This window comes from Lissotriton vulgaris, chromosome 3_1 (assembly GCF_964263255.1).
Source record: "Lissotriton vulgaris chromosome 3_1, aLisVul1.2, whole genome shotgun sequence".
Classification (NCBI taxonomy): Eukaryota; Metazoa; Chordata; class Amphibia; order Caudata; family Salamandridae; genus Lissotriton; species Lissotriton vulgaris.
In genome coordinates this window covers 975,132,952-975,145,365 of record NC_141689.1, presented here as the reverse complement: position 1 = coordinate 975,145,365, position 12,414 = coordinate 975,132,952, and the positions used below count along the sequence as shown (strand labels likewise).

Below are 12,414 nucleotides of genomic sequence, written 5' to 3'. Positions count from 1 at the left end.
AGGTCCTAGGAAAACACTGACTTGAGGTAAAGTGACTCACAGGGGACTGCAAGCGAAAACACTTAAGGAAACATTGAAAATGAGAAAAAAATGCCCTATAAGGTACTTCAAGGAAGTGGATGGGGGAAAGGCGCAGAGTGCAGTGGCGTAGAGTTCTGAGGCATAGAGTGGCATAAAGTAGAGTGGCAGAGAGTGCAGTGTTGCAGAGTATACTGTCATAGAGTGCAGCGGTGTATAGTAGAGTGGTGTGGAGTGCACTGAAATAGAGTGCAATGGAGCAGAGTAGAGTGGTGTTAAGAGCAGTGGTGTAGAGTACAGTGGTGCAGCGTAGAATAGAGTGGCGTAGACTGCAGTGAAGGCAGAGTAGAATAGAGTGGTGTAGACTGCAGTGGCGTAGAGGATACTGGCATGGAGTGATTTGGTGCAAAGTAGATTGGCGTGTAGTGTGTTGGCTTGGAGTAAAGTGGTGGAGAGTGCATTGGCGTAGAGTGCAGTGGCACAGAGTGCAGTGTAGCAGAGCAGGGTGTCATTGAGTGGAGTAGAGTGGTTTAGAGTGAAATGGCAAAGAATGCAGCGGTGCCGAATGCATTCCTAGGTCAACTTTCTGAATGTCCCCAAGATGTCTTTAGCAAACCAGACAGCTGTGTTGTGTAGGGTAGGCTGTGACCTAAAAACAGGAGAATTTAAGGTTTTAAAAAAGTAGCCTTCAATAGAGTCAAGATCCTGAAAAGAGTATTCAGTGGATATTAATATGAGTGGGCGGCCATAATGCTCCCTTTTATTGTGGACCATAGTGGCCATGAAGCACTTGACCTGCAAGGCTTTAGTGCTTCATCTGGACCCGGCGCTGTTCCTTGAAATGGAATGGCTTAGGTTCAGTTCTACTTAGAAAAGCCCCACTTCCTTCCTTTCACTTTGATTCAAATGTACTTCAGGTTTTTCCGAATCCTCACATAAAGGCACCCAGGAATCAAAACAGAGGGATGTATTTATTTTAGTAACATGCATGTATTAAAAAACAAATGCAAACCTGTGAACAATATGGAAGGAATCCTAAGAGGGCGACATGGAGAAAGGAATATCAGTTTGTTTGTGATGTTTTTATTACTCCTAAAATGTACACACAGCGTAATGTATTGAAATCAGGCTCCCCCCCCCCTCCCCCCTTATGTTGAGTACTTACAGTATACGAGCAAAAACAGAGGTTTCTTTAAGTGGTCCTTAAAAAGAAGCGTCGCGTCAGCTTTATCATACAACTAATGCAACAGAGACATAGTCAACCAATAATTAGAAGCTGAGTAAAGAGGGGATGCTTTAACTCCAATGTGTACGTGGAAGTGCATTAAGGCAGCTCTGAGAGACACCTTAATGGATTTAGCATTAGCAGTCAGGCCTGGTCTCCGCATAAATCAAACACTATTACATCCCAGCCTAATGCACACCCACTCTTTCATTAGCACCATTCAATACAGATTACAAATATTAGCCGGGAAACCACCCGTTCTCGAAGCTTCTCGCCACAGACACAGCAATAATTGAACCATAATGATGACAGTCTTATTTTTATGACTCACCCCGACTTATTTTTATCGATTTGCACTTGAGGCTCGGAAGAAAGCTTTTCTCAGCCAGTCGACAACAGGAAATGGTAACAGCGGTATCAGACGGACTGACCAAGAGAGCAAGGGGATAAACAAGCATTGGCATAGCCAATAGATCTCGCCTTTGGGACCTTAGCCCTGCAGCACATTATCCTGGGCGCTACAACATCTACTGTACTTTAATGTGGAAGCTTTGACACTAATAGGCATATTATAGAACTGCACTGAGAAGTACTTATTAAGTGGCATTTTTGCATAACTGCTTTCTGAACTCACATATCTTAAAGAGCTGCCATACCTCTGTGAACTTGATGCAATATTTGGTCCAGAAATAGCAAACACAATTGCAATGCTGGCTATCGAATCACACATGCAGGGGAGAGCTAACATCACGGAGGCAATTCAGACTGTCAACGGGGCCTTCAGTGCCCCCTGGCCTAAGCCTGGCACTCTGGTCCTTGTAAAATCAGCAGGGCGATTATATTGAGATACCGATGGGATTAAATGTTGAAATGCAATACCAGTGGCCATCGTTAAGAATAGGATGCAGTTGAATTCAGCAACAAATGCAAGTAATGTGCCAATTTTATACAAATAACCAGAGCACCTACATTCACAGAGAGGTAAAAATATCGCTGTAAAACACCTAGAACAGGGGACAAGTCCTACAAAAAGAAGTGGGGGGGGACTGGCAATATTCAAATGACCTCATGACATCACGTGCAGAACGTGTCCCGTATTTGTGTGGGACCCAGCTTCTTGGCAGGGGGTACGGCGTCCACCCTGTGAAAAAAGTGGGGGGACGCTGTGTTCTTGCGTGTACCCCCGACTCGAGCCCTGACCTAGAGTCTTTCATTCTTTTCAGTCTTTGATTGTCCCTACAAAATAACCTGAATTTCCAAATGTTGCCTAGTCTGTCAGCCCAGTGTGTTTAAAATGAAGCGGTTTTCATCCAGTCTGTTACAACTCCTTCAGGGAACTCCTAAATCCCTGTAAAGAATGTGTGTTTGACACCAATCTAATGGGCTATGCTGCATTATTGACTAAATATGGGCCCTGAAAAGAAAGTCCCTTATTACGCAGTGTGCCGCATGAGTGAAAGGACCACCGGAAGTCATTTTCCATCGGGTTCTGAAGATAGCCCTGCCCCCAGTTTAAATTATAACTCACCCCCTAAAGTTTGTGTCTAATTGCACCCCTGACAGCAGATGCAGTGCTTCAAACTCTTGTTATGCAAGACTTGTGGATGAAAGCCCGTGTGCACATTAGTGTACTCACAAAAAACCCAAGATGCCACAAACTGCAGAGCTCTGTGCCATGTAACCAACCTCCCCTCTCCCAGAAAGCGCCCATTGGCGCGGTGTCATCCAGTGTCACAAGCGAAGAAATAACCCTCACGTGCACCAGCTGCCGGAAGGGAAGCCATTACTACCGGGGGTGGACAGCATGGACAATTATTTATAGCATCACAGTAATTAATGTGGGCAGAGGGAGAGCACGCTGGAATGATGCTGTACAGGGCTCTGCAATGAGGACAGAGGGAGGCAAGTGGGATGGAGAAGGGTGCTGGCGGGGTGAGTGGGCAGGGAAGACGGAGGGATGTGTGCAGCCAGAGTGAGCCGGAGGCAGCGGGTAGAGGGGAAGAGGGGAGTATGTGTTTTAAGCGAGATGGAAAAGGTGGGAACGTGGAGAGCTACGAATGCAAAGCAATATGTAGTGGTGATGAGAAAGGGAAAGACATACAAGGGGAAGATATTTCAGCAAGTTTGTGATAGCAGGTAAAAGGCAGAGGAGAACAGAGGGAGGAGAGGAGGCGTAAAAGAGGTGAAGCTGGCGAAACATAAGGAGGGAGAGGGGTGAAGGAGAATGTCTTATTACTTACCGGTAATCTTCATTACCCCGATTAGGGTTCTCCCCGTCCCAGTCCTTACCACGTGAGGCAGTCCTGCCTCCACCCAGCCAATCAAAACGCCAGAAATCCAAAGGTCGAAAGTGACATAAGCCCCTCCCACCCACCGCCATGCCTGTTATCAACAAGACTCAGACACAAACACAGAGGGAGGGAGTGAGGGAAGAGGACTGGGACGGGGAGGACCCTAATCGGGGTAATGAAGATTACCGGTAAGTAATAATACATTACCCCCTCATGGGTCCTCCCCGTCCGAGTCCTTACCACGTGAGGAACTCACAAGCAGAAAACCAAGAAAAAAAAATGCAGGACACCAGGGATCCATGCAAAAGTACAAAACTTCAAACAATAAAGCATCGACGAACAGCAGCGTACAAGACGCCAACAGAAATCGACAGAAGAGGCAAGAAAAACATCAAGCCGAGAATGTCGCACAAAAGTGTGACGGGACCGCCAAAGGCCGCCCCACAAAGCACCAGGATAGAGACCCCGCCCCATCAGCACAGGAAGCAGACACAGAACCCACAGGAGACAAACAGGTTAGGAGAAACCTGAGACTGTAGTGAACATCGGAGGCAAAACAGAAGAGCCCCGCGAACACCCAAAGAAGGGGAACAGGAGAAACCCCCACAGCAGGCAAAACAGGAAGCAACACCTCCAGCCGCAAAAGGAAACACGAAGAAACAGGCAGAAAAGCCCGATCTAAGCCGCAAAACTACTCAAACCTGCAGAAACTGCAAAGAAGGAAACAAAACGAGCAAGGCACCCAACCCACCCAACCGACAAGCGGAAGAGAAGGCCAGCAAAAAAAAACACCGCAGTGGACAACCACAACACGTCCACCACCAACAAGGACATGAAAGGGGCAACCGCAGACCATGCAAAACAGCAGGCAAGGCCCAAAGAAGAAATGAGAACAGGAGAGCCCGGACAACGAAGCAAAAGCTCTGAAGAAGCCTACCCATCAAAGGGCAACAACCACCGAGGAAGCCCCAAGGCCCCGACAAGCACAAACCGCCGTCAACGAGCAGACAAAGCGGAAGGGGAAAAATCCCAACAACAAACCCAAGCTGGAGAAACCAGCACAGAAACAGGAACCCCACCATGGATTCCGACCAAGAGAAGAGCACCAGGAAACAAAAGAGCCCCAAAGTGCATCACAGCTCCAAAGAGCGGAAGGCCAACGCGACCAACACATGCCACAGGCCACCACAGACGAACAGCCCAAAGACGCCAAAGACAGCCGCTCAAGAGACAGGCAGTCAGAAGCAAGCACCAAAAACAGGGCAAAGACAGCTGCCGACCCAGAAGCAGAGCCGGAGGCAAGGGAGGCTGGCCAAATCCGACTCCCAACAGCAACAGCAGGAGCGGAAACCAAAAACAGCAAGGCCAACCCAACAACACCGACACCCCCCAACCCTCCGCAGAGCGCCCGGGAGGAGAAAAACGGGAGGGAAGGTATACAGAAAACCCGAAGGCCAAGGAAACGAGAGAGCAACCCCCGAGGACAGACCACCCCGGAACAAAAACCGGGGAGAAGAGCAACAGGAGGGGAAGCAAAAATGACCAAACCAAGAGACCCAAACCAAAGACAAAAGGACCTGGAACAGAGGAACAGACAGAGGGAATGCTACACGAAGTAGCAAGACAACCCAGCGCAGGGCCATGCCAAGCACCAGCGCACAGTCCCAAGCACCCACGCAATGTCCCAACAAAAGGAAATGTCCCGTCGAAACAAGCACCAGACAGCACCAAACAGAGGACGGCAGGAAGCGGCCTAAGCCACCAAAAGAAGGCACAACCAGAGTACCATTCCAGTAAAGAAACCAACCACCGTAACAGGGATGCCTCTCAAGACCCTCTGAAAGACAACAGAGAAGTCGCCGCCCAAAAACAAGACAGGGAAGCCCGCAGGAACAGAGACACGTACCGGGACCCCCCAAGAAGGCCCAAACAACAACGAGCCCCCAGAGCGCCAGCCCGAACAACAGACAAGCCGGCCACCAAGGACCCCAACGGGGCCCCCAACCCAAGGACAGGCATCCAAAGACAACAAGAGGAGAGAGGAAAGCAGAAATGCACCCCCCACACCAGGTCAGGAGAGCAAAGCCACCAGACCAGGGGAGAGAGGAACCAGAGCCTCGTAATCAGCAAGACAAAGGACCCAACAAGACATCAGAAGAAACACCAAGGACACGAGGTGCACAAGAGCCCAAGGAACCACAGCCGAGGAGGCAACCACCATCTGCCGGACACAAAACCAACCCCGAGCCGGGGCAGGAGGGAGACCCAGTAGGACCCGCAGAAGATCCAACAGGACAGAGAACAGATCCGGATATATGGAACGCCTCACGAAATGCGTGTCATCCTAGCGCAGGGGCCATGTCAACCCCCTCCAGCAACGCTCAGCAGAAAGCATACGAGCCGCTGAAGCGAGCACTGAGAAACAGCCCCCAGCAAAGCGTCAAACCGGTCCCGAGGAACTGAAGCCCCCGAACAGGAACCAGATGAGGAACGGCCAGACCCAAAACGACCCCAGAAACCGGAACCAGGCCAGCAAACCCCCACAGCAGGAGCCAGCACCGTGGAAAAAACCAGAGGAGCATGAGAGAGACCGAAAGGAAACACCTGAAAACAGGAAACGGAACTCAACCACCGCAAACCTCTGAGCAGCCGGATGGAGGGGAACGAGAAAAACAGGCGACTCCCACACCTAGGGAAGCCAAAATTACCCACCAAGAAGAGGGGAAAACCAGGCTGCAAGGGGCTCAACCGAAAGGGACACAGCCGCACCAACCCGACCAAAGCCCCGGGAGGCAGAACCGAACAGAAAGACCAACGGGAGCCAGGACCTGGAACAGAGAGAAAGAGGACCCCCGGCCCCACTCCATCACCGAAACCAGCACCACAGAGCGTAGCGACAAAAAATTGGCCGACGCCAAAGAAGAATGGCCTAAAAGGGGGACAGCCCGGAATGGAAACCGGCAACCAAGAATGACGACCAACAGGAATCACCATTCTCAAAGCAGACCGGACCAATGACATCAAAGGAGATAGGCGACCCACAAGCAGGTCAACACCAGGAGTGGAACACATAACCTGAAGAGGAAGAGATGCAACCACCAGGCCACAGAGACTCCACCCGGGCACAACATATCCGACTGACATTCAGGGGCAGCAGCAGGCGCCGCAGAGGCAGGGAACCAAACGTAGTGCAAAAAATGCAGGCATAGGACCAAGGCACTAGGGGAATGGCAAAGCACCAAAACGCAGGCCAGTGAGAAATCTCACAAGCCCCCGCCGCCCCGGTAGCCGAGGACAAGGCCCAACCATCCGGGACCGGAAGGAGGGACCCCTAAGAAAACACAGACCGAAAAAGAGCAAGCACACACCCCAAAAAAGGAGAAGCAGCATACGAACTCTTGAGAGCGGAATCCACCAACCGCCCAACCCGGACCTCCAGGGAAGAAGCCTCCGAAGACCGAGGGAGAAGGTGCAAAAAAGAAGAAAAATGGAGGATACCAGGTGACAAAGACCGCCAGGCGAAATCGTGTCCCCAGAAAGAGAGGAACACCCCGCATGGCAATGCCAAGCCACACCGCAGCCAGTACAGCCAACAGGACAGCACGAAATGGCCGGTAAAAAATGGGAATAAACCCCGCCGGAGCAAATGAATCAGGGAGAAAGACCCAGCAACAAAACGCCAGAAATCTCATGGACCATCCCCGAATGTATACCCCAACAGGGAAAAAACGTCCACGATCCCACCAACAAGAGATGATGGCATAGCCGCATGCACCAGCAGCGCAGACAGCGCAAAACAGTCCAAGAAAAACTGCAAAAGATGCTACGTGGACAAAGAGAATGCAAATTTCCAAAGCACAGCATGAAAATGAACATCCCAAGTCACATTGACAGCATAGGCAGGACTTGAACCCTCAGCACATGATAGCCTGTGACACCATAGGCATATGACATACCAAAGAGCAACAGCTCCGTGGATGCACCGGAGAGGAAGTCCCCTCAAACATGGCGAGTAAAGGAGTAAACTCCATATATGGAACGCTTCACGAATATGCATGTCATCCTTGTGCAGGGACCATGCTAATCTACTCTGTATCGTTCCAAGCATAGTATATGTGCTGCCGAAGCGAGCACCAGGAAAACAACCAACACACATTGGTGGTGGTATTGAAAGGAAGTGCCCAGCAACCTCCAGGAAACACTGCCCCAAACAGTAATCTCATATGTGAGAACAGAAAATAAACAAAAAAGGGCAGCCCTGCAGTCTCCACCCACAGCCACATATTAAGAACATGGCCGCAGCGGCCGGCCACTGCACTAAAGCACCAGCGCCGGAACGACCTGGGGCCAGAACACCAGGAGGGCTCCCCGCCCCAGCCCAGCACAAGAACGGGGAGCATCCTGACCCCAGAACAGGAGCGTGGCTGGCCGGAGGACCGGAGCGGCCGCGCCGGTAAAAACATGAAAAGACCATAAACAGAAGCATTTAAAAATGCAAAAGAAACACTCACGGCACCGCCAAAACAACCAGAAGCAAACAGCAACAGAGGCAGGAACCGGGAGCACCAGCGTTTCGACAGCCGTCGGAGCAGAAAAAAAACAGGCATGGCGGTGGGTGGGAGGGGCTTATGTCACTTTCGACCTTTGGATTTCTGGCATTTTGATTGGCTGGGTGGAGGCAGGACTGCCTCACGTGGTAAGGACTGGGACGGGGAGGACCCATGAGGGGGTAATGGCAGGTGAATGAAAAGGGAGACTTCAGAGCGGGAGTATAAGGGAAAGAAGTGATGTTGGAGTGAAAGGGAGTTGAAAGTAGATCAAAGTAACTAGAGTGTGTTTAGAGGTGACAAGGTAGAAAAACAGTGAAGAAGGGAGATAAAAAATCGGTATAGAGGTTTAGTCTGATGAAAGGGGTGGATGATAGTGTGTGACTGGTATTGCCACCTTAAAACAAGTCACTCTGACCCTCCTCATTCTCCCAGTAGAGCGAGGCGGTCCCCGTGGCACACAGCGCCGGTGCATGCAGCCTGACAAAGTCGCGGAAGTAAATCTCTGGACTCAGAGAGTGTTCTGCCTCTTCCATGTTGCCAACGTCAGCATGGTCTCCTGGACAAGGGGAATAAAGTATGTCCACCAGACAGGGGTTTCAGCAAAGCCTCGCTCTCCCCAAGAAGGCACCCGAAGACAAGTGGGGAGGGGAAGGTTCCTCTTCCGATGAGCACAGGAAGCACCAGCAGCAGGCTGCACGTGTGTTTGATAAGGGGAAGGTGGGGCAGCGAGAGGCCAGGGTTTCTCCAATAAAAAAGTAATATCTCATTTAAAAAGAAAACACTACGTGCCCAGAAAAGGGAGAGGAGGATGGGCCAAGGGGTTGGTCAACACAGACACGGGAGGGGTGAGGGAGCAAAATAAGCACGGACACCGGTGGCACTCGGAAATAGGAGCAGAGCTCAGAAAACAAGCAGGAAACTAAGAAAAGAAGCAGGAGCAAAAGAAAAAGTAGTGCACCAATGCTATATATGGCCAATCCTGAAATAATCCATGTAACAGGGTCAGTCTGCAGGCCGGGAACAAAACAGCCAAAAGGCGGGACAAAGTAAAGCATTTACAAACCAAACCAAAGGAACTTAGAAAGGCAGGCCAAGGAAGAATGAAAGCAATCAGCATGTGAGTGGAGAAGTGTGGCTCACTGGTTAGAGGAGGCATACCCTGAAGCAGAGGTCAGACCCGGGACCAGGGTTCAATTCCGACGCGGCAGGGTCTGAGCCCAAGTGTCCACGGACTCGATAATTCTCACTTCGGTGCCTACTTGAACCACGGGTTCACACTCTGCAACTCTGGGCAATAGCTTGCTTAATCTCCACTACTGCCCCCGTGGCAGGATGCCTGGCTTTCACCTTGGGGATGCCCAGTACGGGTTATCTCACAGGGAAAAGCCAGGACGGGTTCCCAATGCAAGCGCTGGGATGCCCAAGGGTAAGTCGAGTGCTATATAAGAACACACACACATACATACATGGGCGTGGTGAAAGCCCACAGGAGGAGATACAGAATGCCGAGAGACAGCATATTCACGCTGTCTAGGCTCGACCTAAAAAACAAATTCAGACTGGCGGTCTGCCGACAGACCTTCATTGCATACCATCAAGCAAAGTTTAATGCAAAAGGATTTGTTGAAAATATGCTGGAGGTTCATAGGCAAAGATTTTTCATCGTTTTAAGGTGTAGCAATATACATTGTCATGGATGTTGATTTAGTAACATGTCAATTTTAGAGAAAGTGAGATTATCCCACCCTTTTACTCCTCCTCTACTTAACTCCAGAAGGTTGTCCCTTTGCCCCAGCCTTAGCCGCTGGGCAGTCGCCTATTGCTGCTAAGAAATTTAAGAGAAGGGTAAGGAGAGAAGGCTATAGAATGTAAATATAGCTTCTTTTTGTCTTCTCATTCAGCTGCTGTCTTCATTGCACTGAGAACAGTGGTGGCAAGTGCAGTGTCAGGAGTCCCAAACAGAAACCCGGGAAACCATCAAGCTTCCCCAGCGGTTGACACCTGCATACATGTCAACATTTAAGAAGAGGAAAGTTGGTGATTTTAAAAACTAATCGGGAGAATGAATTTCCTCCTTGAATTTTATTGAATCAGAGGCAATTCGAGGTGGTGGATAGCCAAATAAAGCCATTTTGTGCTCCAGAAATCAAGAGTCTCCTTCCTGACTCGCGTCTGTTGGCATGTATGCACCTAGACAATGTTTTTACCAGCCTGGCCTACGTTTTTATGTTCAGGTTGGTAAAAATATTGGGAAAAAACAGGGAAACCTGGTATTTTTTCCTTTCTCAAACATAAACCTAAAATAGCAAATGCATAAAGAAATCAGTTAGAAAATATATGAGAGCTGTCTAAATCGTTTCAGAATGATTCCTAAAGAAAATAGAGGGATAACTGCCATGTTACAAAAGAATCCTGACATTTGTATGTGAATTATTTTTCTCCTATCAGCTCTTGGATGCTCCAGAATAGTGAAATGTAAGTAAATGGCTGGTGTTTTTTTTCTAGGAAGGGTGACAACCCTAGTTGCCCCAAATCATGGAAGTCAATTAGAGTAGTCAAGTGTAGCAGCTAGAAACACATACTTCCCCGTCTGTCTCTGACACTACCCTTGCTCGAATGAAATGAAGGCAATGATAGAAGCAGAAAGTAAAGAGGTTTCTAAATGCCCAATTTATTTTCTATAGGTTCCACTGTCCCTCCCCTCTGAAGCAAATAGAAGGCTGTGGAGGGACTATTGATGAGAGAAGGGGGCGGTGCAGGGATGTTATGGGGCATCTAAGGGCATGAGATATCACTGTATTGATGTCCAAGCCTCTAATTGACCTTCATGTGTATTGTTATGGTCTGGTACACTGCAAAAACTAAGGGAAATACAATATGACCATTCTTATTATTATAGCGGCTATTTAGCCGGTTTACGGGTAAATAGTGATTTCTCTCTGTTATTTTATTCGACTGCTAACTAAATATTAGAGATTATGTAGTATTTAGCGAGCAGCCTTGCAAATAGCAGCAAACCTTCACTATTTATCTGGCTGCTGGCTAAACAGTGGAGTTTCTGCAGTGTTGGACTGATGGTTGCGCACATAATAAGGAAACATCACTATTTATCCGTCTGTTGGCTAAATAGCAGAGATCGAGTACTGTTCGGTAGTCAGCAATGCAAATAGCAAAGGCTCTTTACTGTTTACCTGGCCTGAGTCTAAGGAGCAGACATTAAATACTATTTGACCAGCAACCAGGCAAATAGCAAAGAAATTTCACTATTCCCTGGCCAGGTCGGGACATTGGCCCATGTTTATTATGCTGATGGACATTTTGCTGCCTGCACTGCAGTGCTTTATTAAACAGCTCTGCAGTTGTAGGTGGTGAAATGCCTATGACCCAGTGGGGATAGCAGCGGGGTAAAAATGATAAAAAACTGCAATCACCATGGGGCAAACATCAGCGTCCTGAGCAGTGGTTACCAACCACAGATAAGTGAAAATCCTCGTAAGCTATTGAAGGCTAAGCAACTCATGCATTGTTACTGGACACCTCCAAGTCCAGCTTAATTGACTGTAAGCCTAATTTCCATAGAGCCACATGCTAAGGTTTGGTCAAAATGTTTTGACTAGGGGCACTATGACAGGGCTGCCATGTGTGTCAGGGAGAGTGTGGTCTTTAGGGATGTATAAACATGTATGTATATGAATGGAATATATGTGATTGGTTGACTGAGAGCATGTGTCTTTTGTTCTTACCTAGATACCAATAGAATGTACAGAGTTCCCCAAACAAGGGGTGAAGGGGTAAAGGAGTAGCTCTCTCACTGGAAGTTGTGTAGAAGCGTGGCAGGGAATAAAGGTAATCCCTTAACGGAACTAAGGATGCCTCACACAATTAAAAGGCTGGACGGCTGTTGTCATCCTACCTGATGATTGTATTGTATCATCATTGGCCTCCTGCTCCAACGACAGGCTGGCGGTGCAATGCCTGACGGGTAGCACAGAGTGCTACTCTTTAGTGGAGTTCTTTTGTTCCTAGCCAATAGATGCGTGTGTGTGAGGGGCCTAAAAAAGTGAAGTAGTGAGCGTGAAGGGAAGGTTAAAAGAGGTCAGTAGAGTCCACTTCAGATTACTTTATTCATGTGGCTCACTGCCTAGTTAAAATTGGTGAAGGGAGGGGTACCGAAGCACAAAGGGAAGGTAATTTGGCTTCGTTCAACCCTCGCCTATGGTGTGGTCGACATGTTTCATGCCTCTGCGGCAATTCTTCAGGACCTAGATATGCTCATCAACTCGTAAGGAAAATCTAACAATTTGAAAGAAATTTCACATACAACCTGCGT

At 48.8% G+C, this 12,414-nt stretch overlaps 1 non-coding gene across 1 annotated transcript; it reads right to left on the bottom strand.

Moving 5' to 3' along the window:
* Positions 1 to 7,561: 7,561 nt before the first annotated feature.
* LOC147727279 (U6 spliceosomal RNA) lies at positions 7,562 to 7,668 on the bottom strand. The gene has a single exon (XR_015309655.1). It is a non-coding gene; the product is annotated as a U6 spliceosomal RNA (small nuclear RNA).
* Positions 7,669 to 12,414: the final 4,746 nt, after the last annotated feature.